At 35.6% G+C, this 16,307-nt stretch overlaps 1 long non-coding RNA gene across 1 annotated transcript; it reads left to right on the forward strand.

Moving 5' to 3' along the window:
- The first annotated feature begins 3,521 nt into the window (after window positions 1–3,521).
- Window positions 3,522–14,668, forward strand: LOC109124206 (uncharacterized). The gene is made up of 3 exons (XR_009466824.1): window positions 3,522–3,700; window positions 5,978–11,737; window positions 13,674–14,668. It is a non-coding gene; the product is annotated as an uncharacterized LOC109124206 (long non-coding RNA).
- The last annotated feature ends 1,639 nt before the right edge of the window (window positions 14,669–16,307 follow it).

Genomic DNA, 16,307 nt, shown 5'->3' on the forward strand with positions numbered 1-16,307 from the left:
AGATTTTTCAAACTTGATCATAATTTTTAAAGTTTTTGAACAAGAGGAAACAATGACATGTATAGATTTTCTTATAATTTTCTATTTAACACACCTATATAAGATTTTCAAATCCTTTTTATACCTAAAACCCAAGTAATTTAGTCAATAATTTTGAAAAGATTTTCAAAACAAACATACCTAGGATGCTTATGTATTATCCCATCAAATTCCAAAAAATAAAAAGCCAAATTATATATAGTTAGACAGGGCAAGGTAGATCTAGTAATGTCCCCACTCAAATTTCCTATAAAAACATCTTATGTATTATATCATCAAATTTAAAAAAAAAAATGTTATATATAGTAATAGATTTTTTAAAATTAAACTGAATTCCTATAAATGTAAATTTAATTTTTTAAACATAAAAAATAATTGCATTTCAAATACCACAAAAAATTTAGATAAAAATAATGTTATAAATTTTAAATAAAACTAAAAAGTAAATTTACTTTATGAAGTGAATTTCACTCACCTCTCTTGAGGTTGAGTTAAATATCCTTAATCACAATTAATTTAAAATTTCATCAAATATCATTTCTTATCTTATTTATTTGTTAATTTCACTTTTTTTTTTCTTTCTTCAAAACAAATGAGTTGTTTCATGAAATTTTAAGTCAATAACAATTAAGTATATTTTATCTAAACCTCATAAAGTTTAGTATATTTAATCCAAATGAATGAAATTAACATTTACTTTATTAAGTTAAATAGAATTAAAAAGAAATGAAAATATTTTATAAAGTCTACTTATATGTATTATTGTTGAAAAATGAACTTTCTCTTCAACTAGATTCTCTTAAAAAAAGAAAAGATTTATGTTAGGAGTTTGAGACTAATCCAACCTATGGTAATCACCCTAGAGAGGGGGTGAATAGGGTGATGGTTTCTTTTTGCAAATTTAAACAAGTGAATGCAAGAGACAATTATATGCAAGTATATAATAATCAATATATAGACAATTGCATATAAATTAAAGAGTAGGGAAGAGATAATGCAAACACAAGAGTTTATAGTGGTTCGGCGCAACCTGGCCTACATCCACTCTCCTCTAGCTTCAATCTCGAGCTTGAGGTTCCACTAATCCAAGGCTTCCAAACCAAGCCTTCAAGCAATACAATTGGATTATGGTTCTAATTCACCCTCTTGGACTTTTGGCTCCAAGCACCCTTTACACTTCTCAAGAGATATCCCACTCTTGAACAACCCCTCAAGTGATACCCCACACTTGAGAAACTTCCTCTCAAAGATTTACAAATGATGATCTCTCAAAAATCCTAGCACAAGAACTTTAAGCTCAAATGATACAATAAAAACTAGGATTGAATGGTGCACTAAAGATATGCAAGTTTAATCAAAATCAAGATTAACCAAACCTTGGTTTCACAATTTGTATATATTATCCTGCCAAAGAACTCACATTGATAATTAACTATACTAAAAGAGTAGCATTTTCTTATTCTATAATGGTAAAGAAGAAGAAGAAAAACTTGGGTGCATAGGAATGAAGTAAGGAAGAAGCCATATCTCAACGAGTAGTGGGTTGTTTTCTTTCCAGTCAAATACACCAATTACCTAAAACTAAATGAAAAATGATGATATTAATGATTTTTCCTCTATTTATGCTAAGCACGCTTGAATCTAATAGAGTGAACAATAGTAGTCTTATCGAAAGTGACATTATTCCCCATGAAGGAATGCATGTGATTCCACCGCAATTGAGAATCCATTTTCTTGCTTTGTCCATATTTTTGTCTCCACCATCCTCCCCAAGGAACCTCGATGTGATGTAAGAGACAGCAGTCCAAAACATGATGTTTTAGCCTTCTATATGTAGTCCTCAACCTCCATCTCTATTCTACATTCCATTAGAACTAGTATAATCAATTCTTTTGTATGTATGTATGTACCCTTGCCATCAGTCTATTAATTGAAGGTTAGGTTGAGTGGATATTAAACCCTTTTATTATTGTCCAAACCAAAATCCCAACCCAACATAAAACAACTTTCGATGATTTTTTTTGTTTTTTTGTTTTGTCATTGTTACTTCTTACAACAATAAGAATTGATTAAAGCAAATCACCAAGCAAGTGAGGAAAAGAGACAATTAAATACCTGGTGATTGTATAGGTAATGACATATCTCCCATTGATGCTAGGATGACAAAATTGTATTTAAAGCGTCCTGTTACATATAATCTATTCACCTATCTCACAATTGGATGTGGTAATATAAAATTTTTAATTTAATTAAGAAGCATGCTATTTGTATATCGTAAGGATGAAAGTGAGATTTCAATTATTTGGAATCATTCTTGATTTCATTTTCATTGTCACTTAAATTATCCAAACATGAGAATGGATAAGAAAATAAATAATATATTCATACCTACTTCTCATTCCCGTATCTCAAACATGCTCAAAGTATTATTTAAAATTTAAGTTGTCATACTAATTGGGTGTTTGGCAAACCAACTTAAAGTGATTTAATAATTTAATTTAAATCATTAAGTAAATTAAAAATATTTGGTAAAATAACTTAATGATATGACTTAAAGTAAAAAAAAAATAATTTTAAGTAATAAGTAAAACAATTAACTTATTTTTAATTTCACATATTCATTTTATTTTTTTACACTCATTTACCCTAGTTAACTTCACGATTTCCTTTGTTATTCTACAGCTTTCACTATTACTCAAACTCTTTTGTCCTAGTTATAATTTATGACGATAAATATGTCAATTTGATGATTTAGAATAAATTTAAGTTAATTTTACCAAATAATCTTAATACTTAAAGTAAGAATAAAATAATAAGCTTTAAATTAATAATTTAAGTATATTATTCATTTGATATATTTTTTGACTTTGTATAAAAATTAAATAATTTATAAATATATAAATTTGTAATTAACTTTAATTATATTTGAAGGAATATTGCCCTTAGTTATTTCTAATTTACTTTTGATGAACCAAATATCATTTTAGTATGCTTTTTTTTCCTCTACTTTCAAGGGAAAAAAAATATTAAGGGAATTTACTCATTTTTTTTAAATAAAAAAGAGGGCAATTTAAAAAAAAATTATATTATTACATGATTTAATATATATATATATATATATATATATTGTAATAGAAAAAAATCTGTTTTTTTTGCTACATTTTTGTAATACTTTTCTTTTTTACTTTCTTTTAAATTTTCTAAAAAAATTCTAAGTTTACAAGTTTAAAATATATATTACAAAAATTCGAGAAAAATAAAATAAAATAAAACAAAAAAGTGAAAAAATAGAAATAAATATTTTTTTTACGAATAAATAAAACATTGAAATATTATGGGGAATGATTTATTGACAGTGTCCTTACCTAATTAAAAAAAAGTACAATTTCTATCCTAAACATACATTTTTTATTTAAATAATTTAATAAAACTCATTATAATTGTGGGCTTAACGGCATCAGAACTCGCTCAAGAAGGCAGCTCTCACGTGACGTCTTCAAAAGTGGGAGCATGCTCTTGTTCAAGAGCACCGTTGGCTTCAAAAGTGGGGAGTAAGCTGAGCTGCCAACATCAATCTATAAAACCCATTCAAGAATCGCAGTACTCAGCTCTCATTCTCAATGATCTCGACGTCTTTCTCTCTCTGAAAGCTTCCTCACAGGTAAGTTGAAAACCTAGTTCTGAAGTTTTATTTTCACCCATTTTTCTTGTAAATGTACTCTGTTTTCTCAATGAATGAATTCTCGTTGAAAAAACCGATTATGAGTTCTTGAAATTTTATTTTTTTTATTTTTATTGGTGCCTGGGATAAACCGATTATGACCATCAACAGAAAAACCCTTCAACTGAACTGGGTTTTTTTTTTCTTGGGTTATGCTCCGTTGCTGTTCAGATGATCTAATGTTGATTTAATTTAGTTTAGTTAGTTTGGATGCCGAGAAAGGGTGAATCCCATCTCTGGACTGGTCCTAATGCAATCTTTTGGCCCTGTAAAATTTTATTTTCATTCTCTTCTTTTTCTTTGGTTTCTTGGAACCCAAACGGACCTTTTGGCCTCATTGGACAGGGGTTTTTGCAGAAATGGTTGGTACTTTTTTTCTTGATGTTGGTTTATCTTCTTGAGTTAACTACTAAGCCTTGAAAATCATATTTGGATATGTTGTCACATGGATCTATCATCAAGCTACTTTACTGAGTCTATATATGATCTTCTCGTTTGATCTCCCACTTGTAGGTTCCTTCATAGCAGTCTTTCTCATAACCCGTTTTATATGTTTTTCTGATTATAAGACACGTTTTTTTCTTGCCAAGAACATCCAAAGCAACCATTTTAGTGGCATTATCCCTAGTTGGAACCACCTGTGGGACACGTGGCAGTAGACCCTCCATTCTGTTGGTAGATTTCAGAGAAAGACAGAGAAAACCAAGAGAGCAGGAGGCTCCTTTGGCAGTGTGGGAGTTGGTTAGAGCAGAGAGAGCAGGTTGGGGGAACTGTTAGAGAGAGAGTGTGTGGGAATGTTGGAGAGGAGGAGAGAAACTAGCAGAGGGATTTTTGTGATCATGACGGAAAAACCAGCAGAGGAAAACCGGAGCAAATAAAAAGAAGCTGTGGGGGGTGGGTGTGTTTCTAAGGTTTTTGAGAGAGAATAGGGGAGAGGCTTGGAAAAATGTTTTGAGTGCTGAAACTGTGAGTAGGAGAGGGTGGAGTCTTGGTGGAGTTTTTCTAAGTGGTCTGAGAGAGGGCCAACCATTTCTAGCTCTTGACTGTTATTCTCTTGCTCACTTGTCATAGAAACGGCTTTAGTCTCCAATAAATACCCAGATTTATCATGCAGCTTCTCAATCATCTGATTTGCAGTGGATCTACTCCCTTCAGAAACCCAAACTTCAGAACTCACCTCTGCCTTTTCCACCATAGTGTCGACTGCATTCCTACTCTGTAATGAATTAGAGATCACACTTTTTGAGTCCCTACTATTGCTTGCCATTTCATTTAGGCATTATCTGCTGCTCTGGCACCCACAATCGATTTCTCCGAATGAGTTTCATTATCTTCCACCTTCTCTGGAAGATCTCCAACATGGATTCCCAACTCAGCAAGGCAATCTGGACATGGTCCAAACCACCCATTATTCTCATTCTCTACTGAGCCACCATAAAATGGGCTCCACTGCACTTCCTTAACCCCAAACCTTCAGATGCACTATTCTTAATCACTGTGGAGTCTGACATAACTTTTTTTTATCCCCAGTAACCATCATTATTTGAATCAACCACACTACCAAACCCAAACAAATTAGATGACTCCAAGCCACTCTCCTCTAGTAGCATTTCTATAACTTCCAAGATTTTCTGGAGGCCAGGATGATCTTCCCATTTAGTGTCTACCTGCAATTTGATTTCTAAACATATTTTCAACTCCAAACTTTGATTCTTGGTCAGTTAATAACAGTCTTACTTGATACAACGCAGTTGGGGTGGTTAAAGCCTACAGGGACAACCTAGTAGGTTGCCTACACTCCTGAATTTTAAGTCTGGATTCCAGTCTGGCCCTTCCTTTGACTTGGCGTTTTTCTGACCATCAGTGGTACTTGAGGTAGGTGTAGAGTTTTCCCCTATCTTGCATCGATGTATCATAGTTCATCTCAGAAACTTCTATGCACTCTCAGGATATTCGGCGTCTTATGTGGACTTTGATACATTTGAATTTAATAGAGAAGAATAAGAGGGAAGATTTGGGCTTTTAACTGCTTAACCTCTTTCCAGATATTTCCCACTGTACATAATAGTCTCACAATGCCTGAAAGAACAACAAACAATGCTAAGAATTAGGAAAACACAGCTACCGCAGTAAAGCTAAAGATCAACACTTCATGGACTTATTAAACTGAACAAACAAACAAAACTAGACTAAGTCCATCCACGTTTCCACTTTCAGGTTAGTGCAGTTGAATATGAAAATCAGTTGCTTGGCAAGGCTCCGTGAATGGTGGCACATATCAGACTTACAGAGCCTGATAATCCAAATGATTTAGTGAATCTTGATCTTGAACTGGTACTTCATTGGGGTTCAGCTCTGTTCTCTGGTCGGCATTGTAGAGGAAGGCTTTCTTTGTGGTGGAGATTGGATTACCATGGATGTGTCAGCTAGAATTTTAGATATTTTGAAGTCCCATCTGATGGGGAACCCCAAATTCAGCTGCTGATTTTGCTTTACCAAGTGTCATTGCCAGAGGAAGCATATAATATGCTGGATCTTATCATATCTACTGCAGGAAATTTGAACGAGACAGTGATCTCATTGGAAAGAGCCTTAGGAGTTTTTGAGTAAGATGGAAACTCTGTAAGTAAAGGTATTCTCAAAGGTGTAGAGCTCCTGTGATGTCTGGGCATGTGATCTTAGAGAGAAAATTTCAAACAAGAAGAGGACGAAGGATTCTGCATTTGGTCTTTTTGTATTTTCAGTTCAGTCTAGTGTTACCATTGCTAAGTATACATACCAATGGATGGCACTTGCGCAGCAGGACAAGAAAACAAAGACCCTCCTCCATTGGTAGTCCTTGTTTTTGAGCCTGAGATAACTTCTGGCTCTGTTAAAAACATGATGCAATCAAGTCAACCAATTGAAAAGAATTCAATCCTGAAAAATAATGTGGAGACCATTTGCTCTGATCCTCTCATTTCCAGCCAAGTGGATGAAGGTTCTAGTTGAAAGTCACTTGCTGGCAATGGTGCTCTGGTTGACTTACCTGTGAAAGCTTCTAGCATTCAGATGGATTCACCTTTGGTTCTGAAGACACTGCAGCTGATGGTGAATGATGGTTTTAGGTGGGGGCGTGTCTTTGAAGGGCGCATTCACATGTGTGGAAGTCGGATTCCTTATTCTGCTAGAATCCCTGAATTTCTGCAAGGTTGGGCATTTTTTGAAATGTCTGAAATGGCCAATCTTCTGTTGGTGGGAGTCTGAGCAGACTTCAGCAAACAGAAAGTAATGTGTGTCATACTGCTGCTCTCATTCATTACAATGCTGGTACGCTGCTAGACTCTTAACTAATGGAGCAAATGTCCTGGAGCCATGCATGAGTCCCCATCCTGATGTTAACAGCCCAGAATGAAGTTCCTGGTTGAGCACTGAAACCATTTCCAGAGAGGCTTTATGTTGTCCCTCCTAGAGTAGCTAATGGGTTTGGGTTGCTTGAAAATGAGAGGTATGTGGTTACTGAAACAAAGGTTGTCAAACCTTTTCCTGAACGTTTGACAGCAAGGGCAAGGGTGGATGAATGCAATTCCACTTTGTCAGAGGTCTTAACAGCTCTAATTTCAGTGGAAGAAATATGAAGAATTCCATTATAATGGAAATGAACGCTTCAAACTTGATGAGCATGAAAATGGTATTGAACTGGATTCGGAGATGGAGCCCAATAGTTTGAACCTCCAGTCTCTTGGAAATTATAAAATTCCTGGGTGTCTTGCTTTTAACGGTCATAGTATTTCTGTTTCTGGAAGATCACTTGATAATCTAGGTTTTTTTGGTGGTGACCAGAGTTCTGATGCTTTTACTTAATCAACTCTGGAGCCAGAAAGGATGTTTAACCAGGGATTTGGTGATCTCATTGCATCAGCTGTGCAGCCCAAATCAGCAATTGAACAAATTTCTAACAATTCAAGTTTATCCTCATCTCCAAAGTCTGTATTACTAGAAAAGGTCCCAGTGGATCAATTTTCTTCATGGAGTTTTAATCCAAGGGTACACACATCTGTCCAACATACTGACATGGAGGATAATTCATTTGCATGAATTGCTGCCTCAAAATTTTAATCTGCCTATGCCTCCAAATGCTCAGTATTTGATGGGGGATTCAGTTGGTCACTCATCTAATAATAGTGATAATGAAGATCAACAGAACCATCCAATCCTTCAGAGAAAACTTTAGAAGTCAACATCATTCTGAGCGAGAATAAAGCAGAAGCAGGTCAGATAAACATAAAACAAACTTCAGAATCTGTTAGACATGGTGAAGATGATTCCCAAAGTTCCGTTGGAAAATTTGCTGTTGTTGAACCATCCGACACTATTGAGGTAACTAATTCAGTAACCATCCAAGATAATGAACACAACATCTGGAGAGCTCTGATTTGGCACGTTGCAGCTAGTGCATTGCAAAAGACATCGGCCACACTTTGTGAGGCAAAACTACTAGATGCAGCCACCATTTTCTTAGCAGCTATACATGTACCAACATTTCAGGGTTATTTGGATATGGGCAGTACATGGCCAGTTTATTCATCTAACCTTCCTATGGTTTCTGGTCATGGAGCATCACGATCCGAGGAGTTAATTATAAGAGTTTTCCACCCATTTGACAAGATTGGGTGTGTCGGCAGAGGAGGGAGTTCCATTAAAATTTTCAGGCAGGAAAAACATTCAATTTTGCAGGAGATGATTCTGTTGAAAGTGAGGACAACATACCTGATATACATGAAAATCCTGGTCGAGGCAAACAGAATAAACATTCTGGATCCCAGAAATTGGGAAACTTTTATGGGACTAGTGAGGAGGCAATGGAGCCTGACAGTAGTACTGGAGACACCTAATTACTCATGCATACTGTCATCAGATTTTCACAGTTCTGCTTTTGAGTATGAAGGATGTTCCAAATGTTGGTGAGAAGGTACGACAATCAGGCTGTCCAGATACAGAACTTGGTTGCAACTGCCCTAGCAAAGAAAACAAAAGGAAACCATTCAAAACGGACCAGTTGAGAAAAGTTTAAATGGTTCTGATATTTCTGCTGCTGCAATTCAAAATGATGTGTCCAATGTTGGTTTGTCAAAGGAGATTCTATCAGAAGCACCAGCTCCAAAAAGTAGCAGGTTGTCATCTGAATGATTGGCATTGAAAATGGTCTCATGTCTTATCCTTCGCCCAAGGTAGCATTATTAAAACACAGGGTGAAAGGAGCTTATGGTTCTGAAACTTACATGGGAGAAAACCATACCATGTTCTGCTCCATCTGTTAAGGGAAGTGGCATCACTAATTTTGACAGTGCTGTTTCATTATCAATTGGTGCCAAATTTAATAAGTGCTGTAAGGATGAAATTTCTACGAAAGGTCAGGGCATCTTAGACATCATGCAAGCCAACTGCATTGGGCAGGGAACCAAAAGTGAGATCTCATGTTGCATTAGCTTTGGGCCTGCTCTCGCAAGCAAGACTTACTCATACCATGCACTTCTATCATGAACTCTTGGTTGGATTCAAGAGCACTCATTTGAGTTTAGTGTTTGACAAAGAATGCATTGGATCAAATGGACTGGGTTGAAAAGATGATTGAAGCAATAGCTACTTTTGTTGAGTTCCCTTACAACCTTGAAGACCATGCATCATCCACCTGGTTTGCTTTTGTTTCTCTGGCTGTAGGTTTGTTTTACTCAGTTGGTATTGGTCTTTCTTTCAAGTTTCATCATTTCTGAGTCTTGAGATCTTCCATCCTTTGATAGTCCAGATGTGCAGAGTATCATGAAATGCATTCGTTTTCATGCCATTCATCATGATGGGTTTGAAATGCTCTTCTCATTTTCATCAATTACGTAGCATGCCCATTTAGCCCTCAACAAGAAAGCTTTAAAGTTTTTGTCTGCATGGGCAAGACAGAGATGATGTCATGACAATGGTTGGCTTGATGAGTGCACAGTTTTCTAAGCCATTGGTAGCGAGCAAAGCTACTCATCTTGTATGCCACAAATTCAAAAGGTATCTGTATGCAAGAAGTTGGCCGAACACTTTACTGGCAGTGAGAGGCACATGGAGTAATTTCAGCAGGCCCAACTTCTAGAAGCAGCTTGAAGGTTGGAAAAATCTGTTTCCAATGGTATACTAAAGCATGGAAACCAGAAATCGTTGAAGCTATTGATCTAGATATTCTTTCTCAGGTGCTGAAGTTAGGAAATCTGGGCTATGTTACAGAGCTTTGAGGATGTTCTGGATCATGCAATCACCTTCTGATGGTTGCAATCCTAATGAAACTCTGAATCTGTCGGTGAGACCAGATCCCATCGCTATTACTGGTGATCTCATAGCTTGTGCTTACTTGAATTTGTGGCATCAAAGAAGGAGATGAAAGTTCTAATATCACATGTTGTGCTCAAAGTTTACTGCATGAATGACTTATTCATGGAAGCGAATTTACTCCTTGAGAAAACATGCTGAAACAGGGATCTATATGGATGGATGTACAAGCGAGCAAATTCAAGGACAAGTCTACTGCTGCCATGTCAACATTTGGTGACATTCTGTGCGTCCAAACTGCATGTCCTCTTTCATCCCTCCAGGCACCATAATTATGGTGAAAATGTGGGCCAATACCATCAGATTCTGGGAACTCCTTTGTCAGAAATCGTGGCTTGTGTGGAAGACAGATTAATATCACATCCAAGGATGATAGTGGTGGGGCTGGAACAAGATCACACCCTCCCATTTCAAACCAAAACCAAGTTGGGAAGAAGAAATACACTGGCTGACTGCTTATAAGAGCCTTGCAATGCAGGTGAATCAATCGCTATGTTTCATGGAGACCTGCCATACTCTTCAAAAGATATCATCAAGAAGTTGGAGATGGAATTAAGATATTTTCAGCCAAACCGGAGTCCTAATTGGTGGATGAATTCAAACAGATGCAGCCATAAATCCTGGGAACAGCAGAGATCCTCTCCTGGATTCTAAGGGAAGGATGAGTGGAATTGACACAGCAATATTTACTCAGACAGGTAGAAGCCGGTCACACACAAGCACATAGTAGTGAATGAGTTAAAGGAGCCGGCCCCACCCAGATGCTGGTAGCTCAATTGTGACATACATTGGTGGTGATTACAAACTTCACCAAAGGATGCCTTTCGCTGTCGATCTACAAGGAACACCATTACCTGATTGCAGCAGGTTTGGTCAATAGAGCTGCTGATGCTAACCTGTTAAAACTTTGAACAGGAGGCCCTGGCCATGGCTGTCTAGTCAAGATCAGAACCTCAAGTCTTTGTAGGTAGTTATTTGGTGCAAAACCTTGTTGTTTTAGTTGCTGAGTATATGAGTGGACCGGTTGGAGATCCAGTCAATTGGGACAAAAGCATGGGCATCAAAATGTTTGACAAAAGCATGGGCATCAAAATGTTTGATGGTGATTCTTTCCACTCTGAGAAGAATAAGAAAAGCATTCTAGTTGATGATTCTTTTATGATTCAACCTCAGTCAATAGTCGATGATCAATCAAATTCTCACTTTGGGACTGACATAAGCATGGTTGCAGACATTGCAGGAGTTACTCAACCTCAAAGTGACACGCCAGAATTTCACAGGAAAGGCTTGAAGTTTTTTCCTGCTCAAGAGTCGGATGACCTTTACATGGTGATTGATTGGGATTCAGCTGCAGAGCATGTCATGACATCTTGGACTCTTGAAATGGATTATGCAAGTAATATTTCTTCAACTGAAGCTGATAGAGGGCCCTCTGATATTGAAACCACTGGTTGCATTGATGATGAGCTGGCTTCTAATGGTAAGAGCATTGGCAGTACAAACAGTGGGGCTTCTAAAGAAAAAGTTTCTATTAAAGAAGCAAGGCCTAAAGCCTTGGGTGAACCTCTTGTGAAAAGCAGATCTGAAATTATATTGAGCGTCTACAAAGGTATATTACTCGTTGCTCAGGTACACTTGCACTCCCATTTTGTTTGTTCATGTATCCGTTGTTACCTTTCATGATCCGTTTCTTTCCTATGACCTTTTGAAATTTGATATTCATTGAATAACTGCTATTATATATTATCTTCGTGATATCTTTGTCTTGTTTAGATTTAATTGGTTTTTCATATACATTTTTTTTTTCAAGATTTTCCTTTCCTTTCCTTTCCATGGGTTTTCTCGGCAACCAAACAACTGTTGTTGTATGTTTTGTTCGTGATATCTCTATGTTCTTTAGTTTTGATTGTTCTCTTTGCATGTATCTAAGAAAAAAATATGCTCATGTTCCTCTGCTTTAGATCGCAGACTGCTCTGCTTCTTGAAATGACAAAACGACACTTGCGGTTATTTCTCATTGTAATCGTGTTCTTGTCATTCCTCACTTTGCAAGCTTTCACTATTATATATCCACGAGACTATAGCTCCATTTTTTTTTCCTTGATTTTTTTGTCATCATTTGATTTTTTTTTTTCTTCTTGTTGTTTAGGAGATTGATTCTTGATCGTTAACAAAAAATTATTCAACCAACTTTTGCTTTTATAGATCAAGAAATTGGTACGAGTACTTTTAGTGTTGATTTTTTACTTATCATTGTTTTTTCAAAATTTTCTCTAGAAAATTGATATAATTTGAACTAAATGGTGATTACTAGTTATTGTAATGCTTCATTCCAATTGTTTGGTCTCCAAGAAAATTTATGGGATCTTAAGAAGCAAAACCACCTAATTGGACCTAACGTTTGGTTGAGTTTAGTTTTTTATTTATCCAAAACAAGAGGACATAGATTACATGGTTGAGAATCGACTTTTCTTTCCCTCTTTCTTTTCCTCAATTTTCTTTGCTAGTGAAATATTGCTCTATGCTTTCTATGGTTTTTAGAGGGAAATATATAATGATTCGTTCTTGACTCCAAATTAGTTACTACTCAAATATTTTAGGCAATTGTACAATACGAATGGAGCTAACATAATATCTTGGGCAACTATAATGAATCCACCAAAAATGGATGAATGCCCAAAAGTGATCAGGTTCTATATTGTATCAAAAATAAAAATGACTGATTAATGGCCTATAATCATAATAGAGCTAATTTAAATAATTAAGTGGGGCCATCGGATCCTGACCATAGATTAAGATTTCAAAATAATTCCCTCCTTTTTACTTTCTGCCTTGGCAACTTTTCAAGACTTGTACAAGGACCTGAACCACCCACTACAGCTGGAGAAGTGGAGATCAAATGTTGGGGATCCATAGATTAAGATTTCAAAATAATTCCCTCCTTTATGTTCTAGGTGAACCATGATTTTCATGTAATGCAACATAGGTCCTTTTTAACTATGTGCACAATTTGGATGATATGTGGTGCACATCTTGAAGGCCAGCTCCATAATCTCTATTATTTGAAGCAACTGTATGAGTTATGTCGATTTAAATTTAGGTTTATGTAAAATTATGCGAGTTTTATTCACTTATTATTTTTTCAATTTATGCTTTGTATTGGGAATGTAAGCTCTAATGACAATCAAGGTGAAAGTCCTTATAGGTTACCCTCTAATTCCATTGATATATGAGATGCTTGATTATTAGTTTTTATTAGCATTATTAATGATTTATTTAATTTTATTTGTGATTTTATTTTCTATGAATGCAAAAATTTGCCATGCTACAAATTGAGTCAAAATATTCCCTAGTCTCTCACTTTAGTGAAAAATCTTCAACATTTGTGAATTGTTTGTCTTGGTACTGCCTATTTTATTGGTTATTGGTTACTATAGTTGTTATACCCACATCTTAAATGTATCTTATTATCTAACTTCCATTATATTGAGAGTGAAGATTATTAAAAATTTAATTATTTAAATTTAAATATTCTAGAGTTTTAATCGTCACTTAATAATTATAGGTCAAAATATTTGATGAAAGTGAAAAAGATTTGGAGGTGTTGACGGAAGATTGAGCTTTTGATTGGTGCTCTTCTGTTAGGTTAAGGTTGTTTATATTTTATTTGGACAATAGTTATTGGTGTAATGGTGGTTTAAAAATTTGGAATTTAAAGATGGAAAGGAGGGGTGAATGTGAATTGATTTCATTGGAGCAATTTCAGACTCAAGCACAGAATGAACACTTGCAATTTGTTGAAACTGAGATGACTCCCCAGAACTTGCAGAATTTACGTTCTCGATTGCCGTAAGAATAGTAAGTTCTACCTTCAGATATGAAATTGGACCTCAAAGATTGAAACGGGTGGTGGTGTCTAAGTTGGATTTAGAGAATGAAGCAGAGCAGTCCACTGGACACTTTCTTGACAACCAGCAGATTGCAAAGCTCCAAACAGGAGTCGATTCTTAAAATCGCATTTATTAGGATTGATGTTCCTTTCGAGACGATACAGGCAAAAGTATCACCTTCAGTTTCATAAGGTGGAGAAGAAAATAGAAAGACGGAGGTATTGAGAAAACAGAGGAAAAAGAGCAGGTGAGAGGCAACGCAAGTTGAAGCTGTATTTGTCCGCCATGGGTTTTGGAGCGCGAGTATTTCAGAATCTCAAATCTGAGGTTTCAAAATAAAGTCTTACTAAAACTTGAAATGGTTGAAGTCACGATACTGCTACTGTATTGGCATCAGCAAGTGAAAAATTGAAGATGAAACAGCCACCTGTGGACTGGAAAATTGCACCAGGTTTTGGTTTTGCCCATGTAAACTGTTAAATGAAGCAAGCCAAGTACCGGCCACTGGCAATAAGATCCTCGAACATGGGTCTCTTGAGCTACAAGCAAACCAGGTTTTGGTTTTGCCCATGTAAACGGTTAAATCAGATTCCCTATTATCCTCCATTTCGCACTGTTCTTCATTCTTCTGTTTTATCTTTGGGTGTTGTTTGTTGACTGCAAATATGTATTAGAGAATCAATTTTCAATCCATTGATTTATTTGTTGATTTCTGAGCTTCATGTTGCGTTTTGTAATGCTTGTTTCTTTTGTTTCGTATCAGAATAATATTATTTGCTTTTAATGAGATTGTGTCTTAAGTTGTAATTTTCTGATTCTCGTTGTTGCATTTGATCTCTGCTCTTTTCTCTACCTTCTATAGGCGTAAGAGTGGAATTTCAAGGTTTACCGGGGACAAGAGAAGTTTGATTGGAAATAGGTGCTAGGAAAGTTAACTCTGTATTACCTATTCTCTCAAAATTCTCGTTGTTCTTTAATTTTCTCTTGTATGTTTGGTGTTATATGTCGAATGTATATGCGTACTAGGCAAATTAATTTTCAATATGTTCATTTCTTTGTTTTCTTGTGATGTTGATGTTTCGTTGTCTATTAGAAATTTCTTTAGTTTCGTGTGAAAATAATTTTAATTCCATTGAACGACATTGTTCCTTAAGAGGTAATTTTCTTCTTCTCGTTTTTACATTTAATCTTTACTCCTTGCACTACCATCTATAAATGTAGGGGTGAAATTTTTCAGGTTTCCCGGGTTAAAGAGAAGCTTCGTCGGAGATACCACTGTAATATGTTTTTTTCGTCTTCCCTATGATCCTCCATTTCGCACTGTTCTTCATTCTTCTGTTTTATCTTTGGGTGTTGTTTGTTGATTGCAAATATGTATTAGAGAATTAATTTTCAATCCTTTGATTTTTTTATTGGTTTCTGAGCTTCATGTTGCGTTTTGTAATGCTCGTTTCTTTTGTTTCGTATCAGAATAATATTATTTGCTTTTAATGAGATTGTGCCATAAGTTGTAATTTTCTGATTCTCGTTCTTAAATTTGATCTCTACTCTTTTTTATACCTTCTATAGGCGTAAGAGTGGAATTTCAAGGTTTATCGGGGACGAGAAGTTTGATTGGAAATAGGTCTTGGGTATGTTTTCTCCGTATTCCCTATTCTCTAGAATTTCTCGTTGTACTTTAATTTTCTCTTGTATGTTTGGGTGTTATATGTCGAATGTATGTGTGTAGTAGGAAAATTAATTTTCAATATATTGATTTCTTTGGTTTCTTCTAATGTTGATGTTCTGTTTTCTATTTTAATTCCATTGAACGACATTGTTCATTAAGAGGTAATTTTCTTCTTCTTGTTTTTTACATTTGATCTCAACTCCTTTCACTACCATCTTTAAACGTAAGAGTGGAATTTTTCAGGTTTCCCGGGGACAAGAGAAGATTCGTCGGAGATACTTCTGTAGTATGTTTATTTCGTATTCCCTATTATCCTCCATTTCGCACTGTTCTTCATTCTTCTGTTTTATCTTTGGGAGTTGTTTGTTGACTGCAAGTATGTATTAGAGAATTAATTTTCAATCCTTTGATTTTTTTATTCGTTTCTGAACTTCATGTTGCGTTTTGTAATGTTCGTTTCTTTTGTTTCGTATCAGAATAATATTATTTGCTTTTAATGAGATTGTGCCATAAGTTGTAATTTTCTGATTCTCGTTGTTACATTTGATCTCTGCTCTTTTCTATACCTTCTATAGGCGTAAGAGTGGAATTTCAAGGTGTATCGGGGACAAGAGAAGTTTGATTGGAAATAGGTCCTGGG

The sequence above is a fragment of the Vitis vinifera genome, chromosome 10, assembly GCF_030704535.1.
Source record: "Vitis vinifera cultivar Pinot Noir 40024 chromosome 10, ASM3070453v1".
Classification (NCBI taxonomy): domain Eukaryota; kingdom Viridiplantae; phylum Streptophyta; class Magnoliopsida; order Vitales; family Vitaceae; genus Vitis; species Vitis vinifera.